Source organism: Bombina bombina, chromosome 7, assembly GCF_027579735.1.
Source record: "Bombina bombina isolate aBomBom1 chromosome 7, aBomBom1.pri, whole genome shotgun sequence".
Taxonomy (NCBI): Eukaryota; Metazoa; Chordata; class Amphibia; order Anura; family Bombinatoridae; genus Bombina; species Bombina bombina.
This window is the reverse complement of record NC_069505.1, coordinates 351,573,983-351,599,531: the sequence shown is the minus strand read 5'-3', so window position 1 is coordinate 351,599,531 and position 25,549 is coordinate 351,573,983. Positions and strand designations below refer to the sequence as shown.

Sequence of the window (25,549 nt, the reverse complement as noted above, 5' to 3'; positions counted from 1 at the left end):
TGTCTTGTCACACCATTCGATGTCATGTGACACAATGCCAAATCCTGTCTCATCATCACATCATCCATGTCATATTTCTTTAGGCAGCGCAGTCAGCTAAGGAGCAGACATTTTAAGGATCACCTATGGCTTTCTATAGTGATTACAGTATATGACGTCTTCAGGGAGACATTATAATATCTTGTCAGTGCAGGGAGAATAATCCAGAAGGGTAGATGAAGGGATAAGTAGGTTTAGTGCCATTAGTGAAGGGCTGCTGAGGAAGGACTGTCTATTCCTAACGGTAATATGGTAACAGGACAGGAGGGGCCGGGGAGGGGGTGCCAGGCTGCCAGCAGATCAGGTGCGTGCGTGTGCCTTTCAGGTAACTAACTTCCGTACCAACTAACTTACTGTGCTGCTACTGCCGCTGGAATAATTTATGAGCCAGCCAAATAATTATATATAGGAAGCTCAGAGCCAATATGCAAGTGCTGTGCAGTGCAAGTTACTGTGCAATGCAACTGTCTGACAACTCTGACTCTGGACTGTCTGCAAGCCAACTAGTGACACTGTGTGTGAGTGTCATGATTACTTTAAAAACTCAGAAACAAGTCAGAGACTCTGACAGACTGACAACAGGTGACACACCGTGACAGGTCAGTCAGCCAAGAAGAACACAGAGCAAACGATCTGGAGCCGCGCAACATAGCAGTGCCAGCAAACCAATCGCAGCCTCCACAGCTTCCCTGGTAACAGCTTCCCTGCTGACAGGTGACAGGTCAGTCAGCGAAGAACACAGAGCAATCGATCTGGAGCCGCGCAACATAGCAGTGCCAGCAAACCAATCGCAGCCTCCAGTCCACAGCTTCCTTGGTAACAGCTTCCCTGGTAACCTGACGTCAGACCACTGAGTCAGTCAGGACTCATTTTAGCAGTCAGAGTCGATGCAGGTCGCAGGCGCAGCGCAGGAAGGAACATAATCCACTCCAGTAACTTCAATACGGGACAAACCCCGTCCCGTATTGATTCAAAACGGGACACAGTATTTTAATCTGAAATACGGAACAATTCCGTATTTCAAGGGACGGGTGGCAACCCTAAGCTGTGGTGAAAATTTAGTGGCACAATGGGAGATTTTGTTTATATCCCCAAGTGAAATTGTTTGAATGTGCCTATTTTTGCAATTTGAGGAACATTTGGGGCCCAATATTTTTAAAATTCCACAGTAAAAAGTCTCCAGACTTTGTGATATCGTAGAGGGGTCATTGTGTGAGATAGCTGTGGTGAAAATTTAGTGGCACAATGGGAGATTTTGTTTTTATTCCTAAGTGAAATTGCTGGAAAGTGCAGATTTTTTAAATTTGAGTGACATAACAAAAAATTGCTTCTTGTATTCATTAAAACATTTCTTATTAGCATATATGTATGGTACAGCCTTTAATAGTCTTAAGAAAGTGCTAACAAATAAGTGTCTGATAGCTTGACTACTGTTTTATAACTGTCTGATAGCTCCAAAACAGTGTCTGATAGCTTGACTTGGATTTGTCAACTGTCTGATAGCTTGACTCCAGTTCAAACTCATACCTAAAGAATGTTACTAATACAAGCTATGTATTTATTGTATGATTTCCTTCCCACATTCAAGTGTTAGGTAAAACCAGAGCACTAATGCTGCTCCTACTATCTCCCATTCTTGTGCATGATTTACATAAGCACTAGTGAGAGCTCAGCAGGGAAATATGACACAATCTCTGTTGGTTTGAACCTGCTGCTTCCCGTAGCTATGTATACCATGTGACTAGTCATGTGACTTTAATAACATTGCATGTCTAATAGAGTAGAAAGCCTGTTGCAGCCTAGGAGGGCACCTTGGGTTCATTACTGCTCAAACATGAAGAGTACAGTGAAGAATAATAATATATGTATGTAGGTGGCTTGTTTGTGTTTAAATGCAAATTATAAAGAAGTTGTTGTGAAGCAGTAAAACAATTCTGGAAAGACCTAAATAGAATGAATATGCTGTAAGACTGTAACTAAGGTATGTGCTTAACTGCCTATTAACTCATTGTTTACCAGAGCAGGCTGTAACAGGTGTAGCACTCCTCTTCTGCACATGTAGGGGTTGCAGGAAATAATATGTAGGTTTCTGAAAGAATAAGCATTTCATACAAGTAAAGAAATTATTTGAAGGGATTTATTCTCCACCTAAGTAGAGTATATTAACCCCTTAATGACCACAATGTACCCTGTATGTCACTGGTCGTTAAGGGTTTTTTCAGGACATAATAGCACAAGTCTAGCAAGAACACGCTATTAATGCCCTCCCTCCAGCAGGCTTTGTGGAATAGAGCAGTCTCAACGCTGGTGGCAAGACAGCGCTATAAAACAATCAAGTCCCAAAAAAAGGCCAGTGACATACAGGGTACGTCGCTGGTCCTTAAGGGGTTAATGGAACTTATATTAATGCACTGTAGTGGATTTTATGTATTATTATAAACATACTAGTACTAAAGCCCATGTACACGGGCCATTTTTTGCAGTACAGCGGTCCCACCCCTTGCTCTCTCCCCCTCTCTTTTGCTTTCTCTCCCCCCTCTCTTTTGCGCTCTCTCCCCCTCTTTGGCTCTCTCCCCCCTTTCTTTTGCTCTCTCTGCCCCCTCTTTTGTTCTCTCCCCCCCCCTCTTTGGCTCTCTCCCCTCTTTTGCTCTCTCTCCTCTTTGGCTCTCTTTCCTCTTTTGCTCTCTCCTCTTTGGCTCGCTTTCCTCTTTTGCTCTCTCTCTTCCCCCTTTTTGTCACTCTCTCCCCCCCTTTGGCTCTCTCCCCCCTCTATTTGGCTCTCTCCCCCCCTCTATTTGGCTCTCTCCCCCCCTCTATTTGGCCCTTAGAGGGGGGGGCTCTCTGGCTCTGTCTTTCAAACCCTTTGCCTCTCTGGCCACGCCCCCATCGCGGCACCCTATCTGGCCACGCCCCATCACAGCGACACCCGCCCGGTCACGCCCCTCGTCGCACCCGGCCACACCCCTCGTTTCGCCCAGCCACGCCCCCATCGCGACGCTCCCGTCGGTCACGTCCCCTGACACTCCGCTTCAACCTTGCTCTGTGCTGAGTGCTGAGTGTCAGGATCCAAACGGCCAGGTATGTTTGTCACGTGCAGTCTCTACTGCGCATGACTGCATCTGACAAACATGAAATCATACAAGGAACCCCGAGGGGAACCTAAGGCGGGGTGCGCTGGGTGAATGTGAAATGTGGACTTGTGCACAAACAATATGGCTCCCGTGAAATAGGGTAGAAAGTCAATACCAGTTTAAGACTAAAAGAAGACGGCGGCAGAGCTCCTCTGGTCTTCGGCGTGAAGATTTCTGAAAATTAAGAGTGAGAAAGAGGGCGCCACATAGCGTGATACTGTTGATACAGATTCAGAAGGCAAGGAATTCAAAAAGGCTTACCGAACAGCTCGGCACCGTTCTGTGACCGGTGCTATCAGGCAGACTAACACTCTCAGTGGTTAGCACACTGGGTGGCCTCGGATGGAATGCAGGCGGGTGGGTCTCAGCGTTGAGAATTAGCACACTGGGTGGCCTCAGATGTAAAGGAAACAGGTGGATTTCAGCGTTGCTTAATTAGAGCAAATCCGCGTCTCTGCAACACCTATACTGCAGCCTCCAATGGATTATAAACATAAGATACCTCTCCAAATAAGGTAAATGATTGTGAGCGACAACTTCCGTATGATAAAGTTAAAATCTTTTAATCAAACCAGGTTTTTGCTACGCGTTTCTAGACCAATGGTCTTTTCCTCAGGCATAAAAACAAGGAATAAATTTACAAATACAATGCAACCTTATATACAGGTAATTAAAAACGGAAGTTGTCATAGTATTAAAAAAGAGACCTATCATGGTCAAAATGACCCTGTGAATCTTATCAGCATTAATTAACAAATCAGCAAATTAAGCCAGTGTCAGCACATATTACGATATCTTTACAAAATGTTTCTAAATGGTTTCTAATATTTGTTACTGATTTTTGATATTACGTATGAATGTGAAATGTTAATAAAAGGAAGTGTGAAAAAAAGAATTTGTTACTAATTTTTGATATTACATATGAATGTGAAATGTTAATATAAGGGAGTGTGAAAAAGGAATGTAGTTGTTTCACACAAATGTGTGTATATGCTAGTTGGTATATATATATATATAAACCATAACATATTGGATTTTAAAATTATTTCGTGTATAGTATTATGTGAAACTGTTGTGTGGAGCTTATGATGTAATTAAAAGATACTCTGAAAAAAAAAAAAAAACTTTATCTAGATGTGAAAAGGAATATAGTGGTTTCTAAAATTGGGTTACCAAAATTAATGGATTAGTTTTATTTCGAACGTCACGGCTGTGGACGTGAGTACACTGTAGTTTGGATATATATATATAGAGATGATCTGCATATAATATTCTTCAATAATGAAAGTATTATGATTCCAAATAATAATAAATTGTCAAGGAATAAATTGTTCATTATAATGTACCAACTCGATGTGGAACAAATTTAAAGTTACCCTCCTGTAGTTGTTTTTCTTAGGGTACAAAATTGTGTGCCACATTGCAAGTGAAATATGTGGAACAAATTTGAAGTTGGCCTCATGTTTCTAAATAGTTTCTAATGTTTGTTAATGATTTCTGATATTGAATATGAATGTGAGATGTTATAAAAAGAAGTATGAAAAAAAAGAATGTAGTTGTTTCACGTAATTATGTGTATATGCAAGTTGGTATATGTAAACCAAAACATATTATATGTATTTGCCACTTTGTATGTTAAGAATCCAAAAATAATTGGTGAGTATAAAAATATATTATTTTTCAGAGTATCTTTTAATTACATCATAAGCTCCACACAACAGTTTCACATAATACTATACACGAAATAATTTTAAAATCCAATATGTTATGGTTTATATATATATATATACCAACTAGCATATACACACATTTGTGTGAAACAACTACATTCCTTTTTCACACTCCCTTATATTAACATTTCACATTCATATGTAATATCAAAAATTAGTAACAAATTCTTTTTTTCACACTTCCTTTTATTAACATTTCACATTCATACGTAATATCAAAAATCAGTAACAAATATTAGAAACCATTTAGAAACATTTTGTAAAGATATCGTAATATGTGCTGACACTGGCTTAATTTGCTGATTTGTTAATTAATGCTGATAAGATTCACAGGGTCATTTTGACCATGATAGGTCTCTTTTTTAATACTATGACAACTTCCGTTTTTAATTACCTGTATATAAGGTTGCATTGTATTTGTAAATTTATTCCTTGTTTTTATGCCTGAGGAAAAGACCATTGGTCTAGAAACGCGTAGCAAAAACCTGGTTTGATTAAAAGATTTTAACTTTATCATACGGAAGTTGTCGCTCACAATCATTTACCTTATTTGGAGAGGTATCTTATGTTTATAATCCATTGGAGGCTGCAGTATAGGTGTTGCAGAGACGCGGATTTGCTCTAATTAAGCAACGCTGAAATCCACCTGTTTCCTTTACATCTGAGGCCACCCAGTGTGCTAATTCTCAACGCTGAGACCCACCCGCCTGCATTCCATCCGAGGCCACCCAGTGTGCTAACCACTGAGAGTGTTAGTCTGCCTGATAGCACCGGTCACAGAACGGTGCCGAGCTGTTCGGTAAGCCTTTTTGAATTCCTTGCCTTCTGAATCTGTATCAACAGTATCACGCTATGTGGCGCCCTCTTTCTCACTCTTAATTAATCTGACAAACATACTTGGCCATTTATTATATAGGATTTGTGTTTTTAGAATTGCTTTTGTTAAACGTTATTATTATTAGAGTGTTACTTTTTTTCAATTAGGTGCTGTCCACAACCAACACATTCATAAGTTATATGCACTTGTATTTGTCTCCCATACTTGTTGTTGACACCATCACCAGTGACACTTTGCAGATATAAGTCCCTTGGACCCTTTAATTATAAGTTCTCATGTTCCAAGCTTGTTTTACATGAATGTTTAATTAGTGCTCTTTCAGGTTTTTTAATTTAATGTAATTTAAGTCTTGTTAAAGGGACATGAAACCCCAAATTTTTCTTTCATGAATTATAGAGAATGCAATTTTAAACAACATTCCAATTTACTTCTATTATTTAATTTGCTTCTTTCTTCAGATATCTTTTGTTGAAGAAATAGCAATGCACATGGGTGATTCACACGAAGCATCTATGTGCAGCCACCAATCAGCAGCTACTGGGCCCATTTAGATATGTTTTTAAACAAAGGATATCAAGAGAATAAAGCAAACTAGATAATAGAAGTAAATTGGACAGTTGTTTAAAATTGCATGCTCTTTCTAAATCATAAGAGGAAAAATTTGGGTTTCATGCTCCTTAAAGGACAATTCTAATGCACACTTTGACAGATGTTTTTCCAGAACTTCGGAATTAGGTCAGAATTTGGAAACAAGGTTTTTTTTTGTTCAGCCATATGATTTGATAAATAAAATGATGTACAGAACAGTGACCAACAACACTATCTTAAAGTGATGGTTTTCACCTTTCTATAAACAGAATGTTCTATAAATATTTTAGATGGAGTTTAATTCATTCATTTTAATGTACATACACTTTAGCTTACTTTTTAATTTAGCACTGAAATAAAAATAAAAAATGCGCTCTTTGGCCACCCTGTTCAAAAGTCTTTTTTTTTTGTGAGCGAACGGTTTGAACTGTTCTCCAATCAGTGCTCAAATTACAAAAAAATTGTGTGAGTGCCGTATGGTTGGAGAGCCGATTGGAGAACAGTTCAAACCGTCAGCTCACAAACAAAACAAAATACTTTTGAAGTGGGTGGCCGTAGCGCAAGTATTTGAATTTCAGTGCTACATTAAAAAGTAAGTTAAAGAGATAGGAAAGTTAAAATTAAACTTGCATGATTCAGATAGAGCATTTAATTTTTGTATTTTTTGTATTATTTTTATTGACAGCAATAGATCACAGAAAAAAGAAATCAGAAGTTGCTGAACTTTTTCTAGTCCAAGATAAGACCAATTATCAAAGATAGCCGATTTCAGGCCGCGTTGGAATTTTGGATTCCCCTTTATTGGTATATATTGAGAAACATTACAATTGATTTTTAGCAGGGTCCCAATTTTCCACCATGCTTTTATGGGATTCAGGATGGTTTTAAGCTTCTTAATTTCTGGGGGTAGTATTTTAGGTTCACAGTGAACCAGCCCTACTGGGAGAAATGGATGACAAATATTTTCTTCTAACAGTATATTTGTGACATAATTTTTAGAATAAAGCCAATCTGTTACGGTTCGTGCAAGAAAGGCCAGGTTGTATTGTCTAATATCCAGCAGAGCTAGGCCTCCAAGTTCTTTTGCTAAGGATAGTTTTGTTAAAGAAATCCTAGACCTCTTCCCTTGCCAAATAAAGCTTCCAACTGCCCTATTAAGTAGGCGAATGTCCTTTTCAAACACTATTAATGGAGAGTTTTGTAAAATATATAAAAGTTTTGGAAGAAGGATCATTTTGTATAGTGCTATTCTGCCAGATAGTGAATTGGTAGATTTTGCCAAGTTTTCATTTTCTCACAAATAGTTGTCAAGATTGATGTTATATTAAGTTTATAAAGATCAGTGAATTTAACTGGAATTGTGATTCCTAAGTATTTGAATGATTCAGAGACCACTTTAAACGGACTATCTTTTATTGAATCGATATTCTTTCTAAGCCAAAATATCTCTGACTTAGATGTATTTACATTATACCCAGAGAAGGAGCAGAGCATTTAATTTTATCACACTTTTAAATTCACTTTTATTTTCAAATGTGCTTTGTTCTCTTAGTATCCATTGTTGAAAAGTAATATGCACATATCCTACACTAGTGAGAACTAGCTGCTGATTGGTGCCTGCACACATTTGTCTCTTGTGATTGGCTAGCTATATGTGTTGAGCTAGCTGACAGTAGTGCAATGCTGTTCCTTCAGCAAAGGATAACAAAAGAATCAAGCAAATATAAACTATAATTGCGTTTGTAACGCGTCCGTCGCCGTCGGCAGTTGCGCACGCATCCTCAAAGGAATGTTGGATGCGCGCGCAGCCACCTCAGCGCAAGACAGCTTCAGGAGCTCCAACTCTCAGCTGTAAGATAACAAAGTTTCGATGTAAACAAATAAGTAAAAATTGAAATGATGGAATCGTGTCAGTGGGCAGTGCCTATGACGCTAGACATCCCCTCCAGCCCGTGATCCCATTCAGGAAACCCCTTTGGTTTCAGTACAGCTAAAAGGCTAGGGCGTTATATGCCATCCTAAGGGCGCTAAAGCCCAGTGCAGTTAGGACGGCATAGAATGTCCTAAGGGTGGGAAGGGGTTAAATTGACTCTACACAGTGTTCTCCACAAACAAAGTGTGCTAGCCAGGTTGGCAGTATGAAGTAGCTGGTTTGCTAGCAGTGTAATAGTTTGCAATTTTATAATATGTTCTGTTATTTATAAATGTTACTTAAGCTATCCAATGTTTTATTGCACAATTTAACATATACTGATTTAATCATAAATTGTGGAGCAAACATTGAAAACAGTTAATATTAGCTAATTTTAGGTTAATATTGGCTTGATGGACATGAAACACAATTTTTTTCTTTCATGATTTAGAAAGAACATGCAATTTTAAACAGCTTTCTAATTGAATTATATTTTCTAATTTGCTTCATTCTCTTGATATCATTTGCTGAAAAGCATATCTAGATAGGCTCAGTAGCTGCTGATTGGTGGCTGCACATAAATGCCTTGTGTGATTGGCTTACCCATGTGCGTTGCTATTTCTTCAAAGGATACCTAAAGAATGAAGCACATTAGATAATAGAAGTAAATTGGAATGTTGTTTATAATTGTATTCTCTACCTGAATAATGAAAGAAAAAGTTTGGGTTTAGTGTCCCTTTAAATTTTAGCCAGGTGGTCAGTAAAATCAGCTGGGTGGTGTGCCCATTAAATAGGTTCTGTGAAGAACACTGCTTAAACCATGTTTAATAGTAAAGGAATCCTAGTTTTCAGCATGTTGCTGCCAATTACTTTATAAAATAAATGTTTTTCTATATTTAAGCAACTAATATAATAAAAAACACACCTGCATATTATTCCCTTGCTAATCTTTTTTTTTTTTTTCTTTACTTTAATATTGTAACATTTTCTGTTACTTATAAATATTACCAACAACACTATCTTAAAGTGGTGGTAACATTTCCCCTTTGTGTAAACACATCCTGAACATTAGTGATATTTTAGATCAAGTTTAAAGTTGTAATGAAAATACGCTTTAGCTTAATTTTAAATGTATCACTGATATTCAAACACCGAGCGCAGTGCTTGTCGCATGACCCAATGGATTTGTTCAGCTGCACTTTCTGCTCTGGACCAGTAGTTCTCTATAGCTCCTGAGTTGTACTTTAACTATGTGTTTAAATAAGTTGCAAGAATTAAACACATAGTTGGCTTCCATTGAGCTGTAATTAGGTTTGCGTGCACTCGCAAACCGTTAAATATGCTGTCGGAAGCAATATCATTTATCGACTGTTTCCAATGGTGCGTTATACCTCAATATCTGCAGCCGGACTCCGGCATGCTGAAAAAATCTTCGCAGCGCATAGAAAGCAATAGAAGCGGTTAATCAATAAATGATACCGGGTTTCCAATGAAAGAGCAAACCGTTAATACATTGTCGGAGGCTGTCGATACATTGAGAAATATTACACCCAGCTCAACTAGATGTAAAAGAGGAAAATTGTGCTTTTTTAGAGCTATTTTTTATTGAAATTATATAACTTGGAAATTATGCAAGTGTTTTAATGTAGAAATAAATTGTTATAAGTAATATTTATTGTTGTCTCATGTATATGAATAGTTGAACTTATATTCTAATAGAAATATCAGAATATATTTAAATATAATAATATATGCAAGAACATATCTACAGAATTCAAACTAGACCTATGCCTAGGGCAGCAATACATATTACTTATATTTATGAAGTGGTAAATATAATTATATTAAAAAATAGTATTTGATTATTGTTAAAAATATGTATTATAAATAAGTGTATATTTATTGTTCTTGAGAGGTGATCACAGGTAAGGAGCATGGACATTAAACGTAAATTCTATAGCGTAAGGTTGGGTTACCTTAGCAACGAACTGATTTTCAAGAAATCCAACGTCTGATGGAAGCTTTAACACAACGTTAACTTACAGCTACACAAAAAGAGCAACTGCACACAATGCGCTAAATATTTCAATAGAAACCTGGTACTAAAATGGAGCCGTAAAGTACTTTTAGCTGTCGGCCACTTTGGTAGCTTACGGCTCCATTTTTAACGAATCAATGTAAGCGAGCCCATTGAGTTGCTTGGTCTCTAATCTTAAAGTCTCCTTTTTTAACCCCCTCCTATTTCACATTCTTTGTACTCATTTTCTTTTTTATGGGGGAGGTTGTTATTCTGTATATTAAGTTATATTCATAACAGTAGGATTACATTTTTTATCAGGGCGCTGAAAATGTTGAAAAGTATTTTACCTCTTTATGTTTAGGTCCCTTTAATCAGTGCCTTCATGTTTTGCAAGTGTTTAATCCCTATGCGAATGTGAATCTCCCCAAGGCAGAATATGCTGTGATCTGAGATGTCATCGCAGAAAATGCAGCACGTCTGCAGAAAGAATAGGACACATGCAGGAACTGTTAACACACTTTGCAGCGCTACTCAACATTAGACACATGCAGGAACTGTTAACACACTTTGCAGTGCTACTCAACATTAGACTGTGCTTCTCTTCAAACAGTGCTGTGCTCTGGCTGCACTGTGTAAGTGTTCCTTATCACAGTGCATCCAGAGCAAAGTGCTGTTTGAAGAGAACAGTCAAATACGGAGTAGCGTTGCAAAGCAGCAGTGCATTTATTGTTTCCTGGCTCTCATCTTTCTGAATGTAAGATGTTCTTGTTAGCAATGCATCTTTTTTATTACTTCATTTCTACCTTGTGATGTTAAACCAAGAGAAAAGGAAACATTTTTTCAGATGACTTTTTTTTTTTTTGCAACAATGCATTTTTTAACTGCAGCCCTAAATTATAAAACTTAAAAAAAAAATGCTTTACTCTCCAGATAATCAACACATTACAATTGAACTGATTATTTTGTGTAGCTACCTGATTTAAAATTTTATTTTATTTCAAAATGACCTGCAGAAAAGTTTTCACTAAAAAAATGTAATCGCAGAAAGTGAAGAAAAGTTCTTCCTCTGGGGTGAATCTACACTTACTGTGTATGTCTGGTTCAGTTGCTGCAACTGACTCCCTTCCCCAAGTATATAACATACGGGATTCTAAAAAAAAAAAAAGAAAAGGGAAAAGAGGAGAGAGAAAAAAAAAGTTCTCTGTCCTGCATTCTGAGTTATATTCAGATCATAAGCATTATATGCCTAAAATGTGGTATTCTAACATGTGAAAAGTATCTGCAAAAGGAAGGCAATAGTTACAGTGTGATCACATAGTTATTAGAATTTGATATCTGTGCTTACTTGTTAGATAGGGCAAAAAAAATTTTGCATGAATATATCAGATTATGTATGTTTCGTAAGGTTTGCTGCAAAGTTGTTTTACAATATAAAGGCCTCTAAGACAGTTAAAGTGTCAGTAAACCTAAAAAATAATGTTATATAATTCTGCACATAGTGTTGAATTATATAACATTATTTTAGTGCTATCATTATAAAAGCTTATTTTCCCTTTTAATTTTTTTAAAATATGCCCGTTTTACAGACCCGCTCTCTGCTGAGCGGGTCTGTTTTTTTTACACAGCGCATCGGGCCAGCTGTATAGTCACAGCCCGGCCCGACCGCGCCATAACATTAAGTGCAGCTCGCTCCTGCTCTGTCTGACAGCAGGAGCGAGCTGCACTTAATGTTATGGCGCGGTTGGGCTGGGCTGTGACTATACAGCTGGCCCGATGCGCTGTGTAAAGAAAACAGACCCGCTGAGCAGAGAGCGGGTCTGTAAAACGGGCATATTTTTAAAAAATTAAAAGGGGAAAAAAAGCTTTTATAACGATAGCACTAAAATAATGTTATATAATTCTGCACTATGTGCAGAATTATATAACATTATTTTTTAGGTTTACTGTCCCTTTAAGGGACTTGAGAGAAATATTATAGACTGAGGGCTCCATGTACGAAGCAGCGAAAGCTGCTCCGGAGCCTTTGCGGGGCAGGTTCGCATATGCGAGCCTGCTTCCCGCAATGTAAGAAGCAGCGGTCATTAGACCGCTGCTTCCTACACCCTACGCCACCTCTTAGGTGGCGAAGCAAAATCACCGAGAGCTCGCTCGCTCTCGGTGATTGACAGCCCCTTCAGTCGCGTGATTGGTCGCGCGACTGAAGGGGCGGGCATTACACACTCCGCTGAGTGTGTAATGGTACATACGGGCAAGCGGATCAATAGATCCGCTGCCCGTGTGTAGCGGAGGCGGGCGGACAGCTTCGCGAGTTAAGAAGCTGTCCGCCCGCCTCTTAGTACATGGAGCCCTGAGTGTAATATTTGGTCTGTCTGAGCTAGAAGGGCCCATATAGGTGTTTCATTAAAGACAGGAATAGTTGGTGTTCTGCTGGTTGAGATAGTTAACTGGTATAGCTGAGGACACTAGTGGAGCTGTTTGGTTTTTGTTTGTTTTCTTTGTTTGTTCTCGTGGTCACCGGATAACGTAATTGTAGTTAGTTTTTTTTGCACAATTCTCTATTTTCTTCTTTTTTTTTTTTTTTTTTCTTCACAAGTTTGTCTCCAAGTGGGATAGGACACCGTATAACTTCACAGATATTGCCTCTTGGGCATACACACCTAATAGACTATAGCACTTCTTGGTAATATCCTTGTTTTCACATTATCTACAAACACAAGTTTAATGGAAAAGTTTGTCACTAACACTAGATTAAAATCACCAGCTATGCCAGCAAAGAAAGAGAGAAAAATTAAATCAGCGCAGGAGAATACAGAGATTCCATTAGATTCATCTAGCCTACAGGGCTCACAGCTAGAAGTACAGACAATGTTTAATCAGTTAGCTGAACTTATTTTACCTTAATTTGAACTAGTACAAAAGGAATTGGCAGACCTCACAGCAGAGATAAGACAGTTCTCTAACAGACTTTTGGAAGTCAAAACACGGGTATCTGATTTGGAGGACTTTTGTGGTTCTTAAGAGAAACAAACGAAAAAGAATAGTGAGACAATTAAAATGTTACAGTCTAAAATAGAAGACCTAGAGGACAGGTCCCGCCGAAATAATATAAGGGTGGTGGGTCTCCCAGAGAGCAGTGACTATAGAGACTTGATAGATTTTGCTTCTAAGACTCTCCCCAGGTTACTGGAAGTTCAGCCGGAGGGGGGGAGGATGTTAGTTGAGAGGGCCCACAGGGTAGGTCCCTATAGAGAACAAGCGGAAGGGCAAAAGCATCCAAGGATGATTATGATTAGGTATTTGAACTTTGCAGATAAGACTATATTAATGCAGTATTACAGAAAGAGGAAGACATTATTGGTAGATAACAAGCAGATTTTTTTGTTTCAAGACTTCTCAGTAGAGACCTCTGCGTAAAGGAAGGAAATGGCCCCCTATTGTACTAGCTGCATTAATGCAGGATTAAGAGCTTCTCTGAGATATCCAGCAAAAATAATAATTGAGGACAGGGAAGAGCGGATTGTCCTCACTTGAGGCGGATTGCTACACTTGAGGCTAAAGCATTCTGCATTAAAAATAACATCACGGTAGTAAAAATTGCACAAGGTAGAAGGGGGGCCTTTCCGTTAGAAGTAGGTGAGAGCAGAGGACAGGAACCCAGTTGAGGGTCTTATTCTGCCAGCCAAGTGGGTCTTGATTATAGTGAACATGGGTAGTTCTTTTAGTTTGTGCCTGCATGGGGGGGATTTGTTTTTTGTTTTGTTTTTTTGTATGCCGGCTACAATGGCTCTCCATGGAGACGGGTTTTTTAACAGATGTGAGGTAACCGTATGGGGGAAGATCTAAAATTGGTATCATGGAATATAGGGGGGTTTACGTCGTCAATCAAACGAAAACATATTTTAAAAGTCCTTAAGAAACATAACCCAGATTTAATTGCTTTACAGGAATTACATTTAAAGGTATCTGAAATCCCCAAGTTGAAGGCAAATTGGGTTGAGGAGATCATTGCTACACCCTGTACAAAGAGAAAATGCGGGGTGGCTTTTCTCATCAATAAAAGAGTCACATATAAAGTAGTCAAACAAGAGCTTGACCCTGCAGGTCGCTACATAATTCTTCAGGTAGAGATTGGGGGAAGAATTTGGTTACTTTGTAATGTATACGGTCCAAACAGAATGGATTTAGATTTCTGGTTAAAATTAAAAGCACAATTAGTACTATATTTGGGCCAGAGCCTAATAATGATGGGGGATTTTAACAGGGTAATGTACATTGAAACTGATCGATTCAGACAGGAATGTTCATCTAGGCAGCTAAGAGAGGCAAATAATATGAGAGAATTTGGTAAGGCACTGAGGTTGAAAGATATTTGGAGGTTGCAGCATCCATCTGGATGCTGCAACCTCCAAATATCTTTCAACCTCAGTGCCTTACCAAATTCTCATGTGAATCAAGAGCCTAAAAAAATTTCTCAAGGATAGACATGTTTCTAATAGAGGATACGCTCCTGAGTTTAGATATGGTCTCTCAAATAGAGGAGATTGTAGTGTCGGACCACGCAATAATTAGTCTAGAATTTAATTTTAATAGTAAAGGGGGGAACTTTTTAAATACCTTTAGCTTTCCAAAATTCATGGATAATAATTTACAGTTTTGCAGATGGCTGGTGGAGAGATGGCAAGGTTAAATGAGGATTATTTATATAAACCAGAGATTTTTTGGGAAGCTGGAAAGGCTGTTATGAGAGGGGAAATACAGGCTTATATGATCAGAGTCAATAAAAAGTCCAGAAGTCGGGAGACACAATTAGCAAATCAACTCAAAAATATGTTTAGAAGGTATTTAAATAACCCAGTTCCACTAACTTGGGAAAGATATACCCACGCCAAAAGAGAATGGAAATTATTCTTACAAACAAAGTGATCATGGGAAGAGTTGAAAGCAAGAGTGCATTTTCAGGGACAACAAGGTATCTCAGCCAAATATTTAGCAAAACTTATAAAATTTAGAAAGAAAAAAAATCTGATATCTTTAATTAAGGATGACAAGATGGTATATTCGCAGGCGTCAGAAATTAGGGAAGCCTTCCTGAGATATTATCAGCAGCTATTTACAGAAAGGCCTGTGGATGGGATGGAAAAAGATAAATTCTGGCAACATATAAAGCTGCCAGTAATATCTAGGGGAGAATTAGATCAAGTTAATAGAGAAATTTCCATAGATGAAATAGCTGCAGCTATAGATAAAATGAAACTAGGGAAGGCCCCTGGTCCAGACGCACTACCAGCAGAATTTTATAAAATACTGAAAGACAATGTTTTGGAGGTTCTGGGCAAACTGTTTAATCAGTAATTTATGCAGGGTGAATTGAATTCACCTTATTTTGCTGATTCACTAGTGTCTCTGGTGCATAAGAAAGGGAAAGACCCGCAGAATATGGGATCATATAGGCCGATCTCCCTGCTAAATTTAGACTATAAAATTCTGATGGCTATTCTAGCGGAGAGGTTTAAAAATGTATTGGGGGGTCTTATAAGTGAAGATCAAGCTGGTTTTATGGCGGGGAGAAACCCGGTCCGCAATATGCACAGGGTCTTAATAACATTAGACTACTATTATAATGAGCGGGAGAGGTTGGGTAAGAATAGCAAGGACGATTTGGTAATGGTAACTATTGATGCAGAAAAGGCGTTTGATTCCATTTTATGGGATCATTTGTTTATGGCGTTAGCGAAATTCGGGTTTGTAGGTAACATACTAAATATAATAAAGATGATATATAATAAACCAAGATCCCAATTATTAGTAAACAATGAATTATCACAATATATTACATTGCAGAGGGGCACCCGACAGGGGTGTCCCCTCTCGCCTTTGTTATTTAACATCGCGCTGAAACTGCTGGCGATTAATTTAAGGTAAGAAAAAAGGGGCTTTGATTTAGGAGACAGGAACTTAGTGGTTTCATTGTATGCAGATGATATTCTGCTCTTCATTAAAGATTCGGAGCATAACATCCCCAAATGTTTAGATATCATAAGAAACTTTAGTCAATTTACAGGCTATAAAATAAACTCTAGTAAGTCTGAGATATTGTGCATCCATAGGACCCCGGAAAGGTATAATAGACATCCATTTAAAGAATCAAGCTATATTAATTACTTAGGGATTAAATTAGGAAATAATCCGAATGAGTGGTACCATTTGAATTTTACTGAGGCTTTCAATAAGTTAGACAGTGAATTTAATAAATTGAATACGTTTTTTTATCTCTATCTGCAAAGGTCATGATTATCAAAGCAATAGTTTTTCCACGTATTTTGTTTCTGCTACAGAATTTACCTATATTTATTACCGTCAAGGACATCATTCGATACAATAAGGCATGTGCGGGATTCATTTGGGGTAAAAAAAAAAAACCTCGATTGGCAATGTGTAGACTCATGGAATTAAAAGAGTTTGGGGGATTCTCTTTACCCAACTTAAGATACTATAACTGGGTAACGGTGGTGAAATATGCAGTGGATTGGCTCTCAGAGGCAGAATACACCACGTATGGTGATTTAGAGTCAGTTAGTTGCGCCATTCAATCTGAAGGCATTACTTCACCAGCCTTTTAGTAAACTTCCCAGTAATGTGTGCCAGATGCCAACTTTTGCGAACATAGTTGGCGCATGGCAGAAAGTACTTAAGATATTGGCTATTGATTACTGTACATCACGTTATTTACCAATAATAGGTGTGCCTGACTTCTCACCGGGCTACTACAATTCTGTTTTTAAAGAGTGGCTTGAGAAAGGCTTAGTGAATTTTGTTCAGATACTAAACAAAGATAAAACATGTATAGAGACGTATACAGAGATAGAGAAGAATTTTCATCTTCCCTCTAAAAACTTTTTTGCCTATTTACAGGTTAGAAGTTATATGAATCAGTTAGGTAGGGTCTGGGATTGGAAGGAGATGGAGGCAGGGATTAATTTGTACAAAGCAGGAGCTTGTTCAATTAAGTATTGGTATCAGAGGTTGCTGATAAAGGGGGGGCAAGAATATTTAGGGCGGCTAAAGGATGGATATGTGAAATATTTCCCAGAATTATCGACTCAAGAAATAGAAAAAAGTATAAGTTTAGTAGATGCCGCCACATCTAATTATAGCCTGAGGGAATCGCAACTGAAATTATTGAATAAATACTATTTAACCCCGGACAGGATCAACAAGTGGGCACAAAACGAAGAGAGACGTAAATGTCCGAAGTGTGGGTCAGAAGGGGCTGATTTGGTTCACTGTTTCTTGGTATGCACAAAGATTAGGCAGTACTGGGGTAAGATCAACTACTGGTTAAATAGAAACCTTTAAAAATATGTTACAATCACTAGCTATTCTATCTTTTATTTTTATAAAGCTTCTGATTCAGAGGGGAGACCAAGAGTTAATCAATATCTCGATATTAGTTGTGTGCAATTTAATCCTTAGGAAATGGAATTCTGGAAGGCCCCAGAGTATTGCTGAATTTGTCAGCGCTTTAAAACTGCAGATGAACATAGAACTATATGATTATAAGTTACTCCGGGAAATTCACTTCAGAAATTATTTCAGAAAGTGGCTTAAAGTGATCCTGTCATGGCCCTTGGCAGATCAAAGGCATTTTATCTCCCGATTAAAGAAAGTACAGTAGTATATTTTCAGCTATTGGTTGCTGAAGGAGTTCTTCCCACAATCTGGATAGAGGCATAAGAGTTAGGGAAAGGGTCATACTCGGGTCTTCTGGGGAGCCAGGGTAGCAGCATGCTGATTTTGTTTGTAGGTAGAGGTAGTTTTTTTTTTTTTTTCTTGTTTTGTTTTTTGTTTTTTCTTTGCGAGTGCATTTAAAAAATGGTATCCACTCAAGGTTAAAAAAAATAACATGAGAATCATGTTGAGAAAAGTAGTATGAACATTGTCGTTTATGACTCTATGATTCACTTTTTGCTTTTTTAAGGGGGCAACGACTGACGATTGATTTTTTTTGTTTTTATGTATTTTCAAGTTTAGTCAATCTAGGATCGATACTCGTTTTATTGCTTTTTAAAAATTTGAATTGTATCTTATCCCCTATTATGTAAACATGATGTCAGTATTGTTTTTTTTCCTCTTTTTTGTTCTGTACATTGAGTTGGATCTTAAATAAAAGTAATGCCGTCGGACATTTATAATAAAAAAATATATATATATTTTAATGGAAAAATGGTAGTAAAATGGAGCCGTAAAGTACTTTTAGCTGTTGGCCACTTCGGTAGCTTACGGCTCCATTTTTAACAAACCAATGGAAGCGAGCCCATTGAGTTGCTTGGTCTCTAATCTTAAAGTCTCCTTTTTTACCCCCTCCTATTTCACATTCTTTGTACTCATTTTCTTTTTTATGGTGGATTATAAATTTTGCAGAAACAATCTTTATAGGAACACTTATTTGCAGCAGCATACAAGGTAGTTTAGATGTTAAAATTATTGTGTATATATAAATGTATATTTAGCTATTAGATCAAGATTAGAAAAGAATATATGTCTGTTTATTTAAATAAATATTATTTAAATAAAATAAATGTTTGATTTTTTAACTAATTAACTAAGCTGAACCACCATCTTATGGGAAAAGAAGAGAGAAGGCTACCCCAGTTTCTTTCCTTACTGCACATGTGCAAGCAAAGTTCATGCTATGTCTGCATATTAGTTTGTGATTGGTTAGCGAGGGTTCTTTTGTTTTGGGGGACAGGGAAACCAATGAAAAGAGAGAAAATATAATGCTCATTTGACAAAATAAAGCTGCATTATTCATTGCAAAATTATTCTCAGATATAAAAGGTCATTGTTATGCAGTTTACAATTTGTGTTTAACGTCCCTTTAAAATTACATGTTTAAATTAGAGCATATACTTTTATCACTAGACTTTAAAACTGAGCTATAACAAGCATTATGTGAACGATTATGTAAAAGGGTGGATCGTATAAATTGTGGCTCCTTGGCTTTGGGGATTAACTCAAGCATTAATGAGTCTAGCAGTTGGAGAGCTTTTTGCACTGTAAATAAAATAACTTTTTAAATTAGGTTTAAAACCTAAAATAAAAAGTGTTTTGTAGCTTTCAGTACTTGCATTTTCCAGTACTCAATTTGCATAAATAATTGCATTTTATATGAAGCACGATAGCTAAACATGTTCAATTTAATGTTATTTTTTTTATTTTTTTTATTTTGCAGGTTGATAATTTAATTCCTCCTACATATTTTTCCACATCTTTCTCAAGTATGTCAGGCAGAAGTAAAATAGGTTCCATCCTTACCCTCATCCCAGGGAAGCAGAGATTTGGCATCTACAGGTTCCTCCCATTCTTTGTTATTCTGGGAGGTGCCATGGAATGGTTCATGATCAATGTGCGGATTGGCAAGGAAACATTTTGTAAGTTTCTCTTTAAACATTTTTCCTTAAAGGGGCAGTAAATGTTTGTATTTAGAATGTAATTTTTCCTTAATCTCTTGTATTGAGCCTCCTAAATATTACCCCTGGTCTTCAATCATTATCTTTATTTATGCACCAGTAGATGCATATTTTCAAGTTTCCGTGGCCGCCCATCCAACTACTTTTTCCTTCTTCTTACGTTTATAACGTTCTATATTGCCAACTTACTTATACCTGCTACCCCTCGTGGGGTAAAGACTGTCAACCAGGACTCTACAGTCATCTATGTCTTGGACTTTTCTTTCAATCTAACTCCAGGTGTAGCCCATCTCCTTGCAGTCAGCATCGCGGTCTCAGCACCAGAAGTTTTTAGGTTTCCCTCTTTTCTTTTTTTCCTTGACGTCTCAGGTCAGGGCTTGCCTGGTAACGTTTGACACAGGATTGCAGAGAGTGTGACCTATACAGACCCAGCGTCTTTTCATGATTTCTTCATGGGCAGGGAGTTGGAAAGTCTGCTGTCATAGGTCGTTGTTGCTAATGGTGTTTGAACAGTGGATTTGGAGGATTTTTTTTTGACAGGTGTTGATACATTTCTGCACTTTGGTGGTGGTGGTGGTCACTGTTGTCCTCCAAGTTTCTGCTCTATACAGAATGCTGATTTTACTTGGTGTTAAAAAGCCTTATCTTGGAGCTCCAGATTTTCTTTAGCTGAATGAAGGAAGTGCTTGCTTTGCTGATTCTTGCCTTGAATATAGCATAGGTGCTACCCTGTTTGTCTATGACACTCCTCACGTAGGTGAAGGCCTTAACCTCTTCCTTTGCATTGCCTGCAAGAGTTACTGCAGCTGTGCAGGCCAAGTTATCCTTCAGGGTCTTGGCTATTTTGCTGCCCCACTGATAACATGCAAAGAGTACTTTGTTTCTTTGTTCCAGCTGCCTTATTTTAGCCCAGACAGAATGCATATAAAACAGCATTTTCATTTTGTAATACACCTGAAATAGCAACATTGCTTCTAATACAATCTGTCTCAATTTAAAGGGATGTTAAAGGGACAGTGTACCTGAAAATTTGTATTATTTAAAAAGATAGATATTCCCTTTATTGTCCATTCCCTAGTTTTGCTGTCATTACCTTGTATCTATGCCTCTACAGACTGCTATTTACAAACTTGCATTGTATCCAATTAGTGCTGCTTCATAAATAACTCCATGGGATTGAGCACATTATATGGCGCACATAAACTAGCACTGGCTGTGAAAAGCTGGTAAAATCCCCTGACATAAGAGGCGGCTTGCAGAGGCTTAGAAACAGGAAGAAATTTAGAGGTTTAAAGGTTATAAAGTACTATAACAATGTTGGTTATGCAATCTGGGGTATGGGTGCTAAAGGTGTGATCTATCTTTTTAAACAATAAAAAAAAATAAGTAGACAAATTCTGTAACCAGCTATATCATCTGCAACATTTTGAAAAATTAGGTTATAGAATTTGCTTTTTGGTCTCTCTAGGAAGTGTTGGACAATCACATTCTTTTATATAAAAGCAATATATGTCCCTTTTAAGTTTTACTGTGCATTGGGGCATATGTGTATATCTGCTGATAGAGGGGGGGCATGGATGTTAATACATCTCAAGTGGTCCAACATAGGTTGCTTGACTATTTTTTTTTCTTCTCAGTTGCATCTCCTGTGGATTTCTTTATTGTTATATAATACACTGATAGTTTTTTTTAAAGCAATTATTAATAGACGTGTTCTATGGTATAGGGAGCTATATTAGGATCTCAACTCTAATTTCTAGATAATAGTGTACAACGTAATCCTCTGGATTTAAGTACTATTTGGTTAGATGAACTAGGCTTAAGTATTATACATTATTCAATCCCTTCTGTAATTAGTCTTCATTTATAATGGTAATTGGGGGATATAGGTCTAAGGATATATATATTTTTAAGTTTACTCAAGTAAACGATTACGGGGGGGAAGCGGATCTAGTGACAAAAAAATTGGATTCTTGGAAGTATAGGAATAATTTAATTAATAAAGTTACCAAGTTGCGAATGTCTGACTTCTAAAAGATCATTGAATGTCTACATATAGCTCGGTGGGGTCTCAACTACGGTTGTACATCTTTACCTTGACATATAGTGTGTAGCGTAGGAGAGTATGTCGGTATTAAATCTGGATCTATAGGCTTCAGTCATGGTGTACTGGGTAGGAGGGACCTAAATTAAGTTTTAAGAAAAGGTTCTATAAATCAGTGTCACTTTAGGTAATCTGAAATTAAATGAGAGTAGGGGGGAGGGGGCTGAGTATACTATAAGCAGGAGGTCAATATATTAAGGCAAATAGCCAAAAATTGTGTAATCTAAATATAACAACTTTGACTCCCTGCCACAGATTATGAGTAATAGAACAGAGCACAACTAACAAAATAATTGTAAAAGATTTACAAGTATGGATAGAAAACTCACATCTGTGTCTTAAATTTATAACTGAGCCCAATATACAATCACACAAATGAAACTGAAATTATGAAATCATTCACACACTAAAGTTTATTAATAAATTAAATTAAACCACACATACAATATCTTGAGCTGAAAAATTAAAAACACATCAACCCAGGTTGAACTATTGATCTGCTTTATCAATAAAAATTATTGTATGAGTAATAGTCTAGCCAGCAGCATATATAACAAAAATAATGGCTAAGCCCTTACAATCCGAGGGCTAATTTATAATTAGTTTTACAATAGTAAATATGCTGCTGGACGTATTTCGAATGAATATGGCTCTTAGGACAATGAAGGTGAGCAATTAAATAAAGGGAAAGACTGAGCTTATCCCAGAGGAAACCTGACGCGTGTTTAGCAAAAAACGCTTCCTCAGAGGGGTTGCGAGCCGCTGCTATAGCAAGATATTTATGAGTCTATAAGACCCTCCTCACAATGTGATTGGACAAGCCTGTTATATGAATTCAACATTATGATTGGCTTTGAAACACGTCTATAAGAAAGACAGTAGCTGATAGGATATAAAATATGGTTGTTGTTCCTGACGTAGGTGTCAATGTCACGAAGGGGCGTGTATTTGTCTGGTGATGTCATCTGCTTTATAATCATTGGCTGATCATGTTTACCATAAGTTATATATTATCCAACCTCCGATGGACACAATGTATTATCCGACGTCTATATTGTGAAATATGTGATCAACTCCATCACTAAAATAAGTGCCGATATTACCTGAATGCAAATAAATATAGAGCAGCATTATAAAGTTTCTCTATATATACTAGTACTGTTTACTGTCTATCATTCAATAGGAGTCCGTGTCATGAAGAGGCGTGTATCTGTATTTGTAACGTCATCTGCTTTACCATCATTGGTTGATCATATTTACCATATGTTATACAATACCAGACCTCTGACAGACAAAAAGTGTTTTCAAACGTGTGTGTTGTCATCCTGATCAGTACAGTAAATCAATACAGCAAATAAATATAGAGCAGCATTATTAAGTTTCGCTGTATATAATAGTAATGTTCACTATCTGTCATTCAATACAAATCCGTGTCATGAAGAGGTGTGTATCTGTATTTGTAACGTCATCTGCTTTACCATCATTGGCTGATCATGTTTACCATTTATTATACAGTACCGGACCTCCAACAGACAAAATGTGTTATCAGACGTATATGTTGTCATCCTGATCAGTACAGTAAATTTTTGTCAAGGACTCAGGTACAGAATATACCTATTACTGAACGTTAGAATAACGAAACTTAACATAAAATGGCCAAGGAAACATATATGATCAATCCCGTATCCAAAATAAATGCCAATTTTACCAAGATGCAAATGAATCTAGAGCAACATTACTAAGTTTGGATATATATGGTAATAGTGTTTACGATCTCTCATTCAGTATTCCAGAGAGGCCTTCACTGATGGAATGTGTGGTATGGATATTATACCTATCATATATTCCCATGTCGTAAAGGGGCGTGTAAGTATACAATCACGTCATCTGGATTCATTTCATTGGATGATGACATTTACCATGTATTATTCATTACCTAGCTCCCAGTTGACAGATTGTGTCAAAAAAAGAGTACAATAGGCAAAGTTAATTGTTATCCTCGATACGGTAATAAAATATGTTAAGTGATAGAGTATCATAACAAGGAAAAAGCCATTATAAAAAATATATGTTGAGTATGGGTTTCGATGATATCAAAGGGCATGTGAATATAGGATGACATTGCCGAGTTCACATTTAATTGGGTAGACACCTTGACCATATGTTGACCATATGTTGTTTTATGTTAAACTCTCAATCCATATATATATATTACATTGACAGGTTATATATCTTTTGATTTACAATAAATGTAATACACAGTTATTGCGAATAATAGTTAACATATATCATTCATTGCTCAGCCCCTGATCAGAAAGATATTAGATGTATTTCCTCAACGGGCATATACATATCATTTAATATTACTGAGATTGACTTCACTGAATATTGTTATTCACTATATATGTATCTGAATAAATTCTGAACAAAAAGTCTGTTAACAGGTTAACCAATTATGCATACTCGCAATTACAGTAAAGGTATCAACTTCATCTTGCAAAGGGTTAATTTCATTATACCTATGATAAGAAAGAATTAATTATATAAGAAACTATATAGTTTCAAATGTGGTTAAAATGAGTTGAATTCATTAAGTGATTATCTCATATGCATTGAAATTTATGAGAATAAAAGTGAAAAAATAATTAAGTTATAAAAGTGCGAATTACATAAGGGATCAGAAACATTATCGCATATTGTATATTTAATAAAGTGATGAAGTGCAAAAATATTGAGTATTAATAAATATGCTTAAATTAAATAAGAGATATCAACACGATATTATCATGTTAATATCAAAATGTGACGTAAATAAGTGATAAACCTATGTGAGCTAGTAAACAGAAACAAAGAAAAAGAGAAACAGTGAAAACATAAGTATACAAAAAAGTTGTTAAAATCATTCATACCATTAGGTTTTACTGAATTTAAACGATAAATCCATTTGCATTCTAATTTTAGTAATACTTTCTCCAAATTTCCTCCTCTTATTCCCAAAGAGGCTTTCTGGATGACTGTATATTGTAAGTTTGCAGATGTACTATTGTGGTAATGTTGAAAATGTTTTGCAACAGATGTCACCTTTTTGCCTCGTACTTCATCTTTGTTGGCATTTTTAATATTGTTGGCATGCTCGAGAATACGTACCCTAACCTTGCGTGTCGTCATACCTACATAGGTCATTTTACACGGACACCAAAGGGCATACACGACTCCTATATTTTTGCATGAAAAATGCGCAGGTAATATGTATGTATTACCAGTTTTGTCATCAATTGTTTTAGTCTTTAAAACATACTTACATGCAGAGCATGTACCACACGGGTACATCCCTGGATCTGTATCCTTTTTCTTGACCGATCTTACAAAATGGCTACATACCAATCTATCCCTTAGGCTAATAGGTCTCCTATAGCCTATAGAGATCCTGTCACCTATAGTTGATTTCAAAACAGAATCATTTTGTAATATCTTCCAATGTTCATTAATGATCTTAGTCACTTTCCGACATTTGTGGATTGTATGTAGTAATTAGTCTGGGATATGATTCATTTGAGTTTTTGACCTTAGGGACAAGCAGATTTTCTCTATTGGTATTCAAAGCCTTATATTTAGCTCTCTTGACAGATTTCCTGCTGTATCCCCGTGCAATTAGTCTGTTCATTAAAGCTTTACTTTCTGTTAAATATATCTCAACACTAGAGCAATTGCGTCGGA

At 36.9% G+C, this 25,549-nt stretch overlaps 1 long non-coding RNA gene across 1 annotated transcript in view; it reads left to right on the top strand.

Moving 5' to 3' along the window:
* The first annotated feature begins 1,837 nt into the window (after window positions 1-1,837).
* Window positions 1,838-25,549, top strand: part of LOC128635895 (uncharacterized) — a 389,682-nt gene continuing 365,970 nt past the window's right edge. Inside the window, exons 1-2 of the long non-coding RNA XR_008398613.1 lie at window positions 1,838-1,904; window positions 19,491-19,689. This is a non-coding gene — a long non-coding RNA (uncharacterized LOC128635895). The remainder of the gene's footprint in view (window positions 1,905-19,490; window positions 19,690-25,549) is intronic.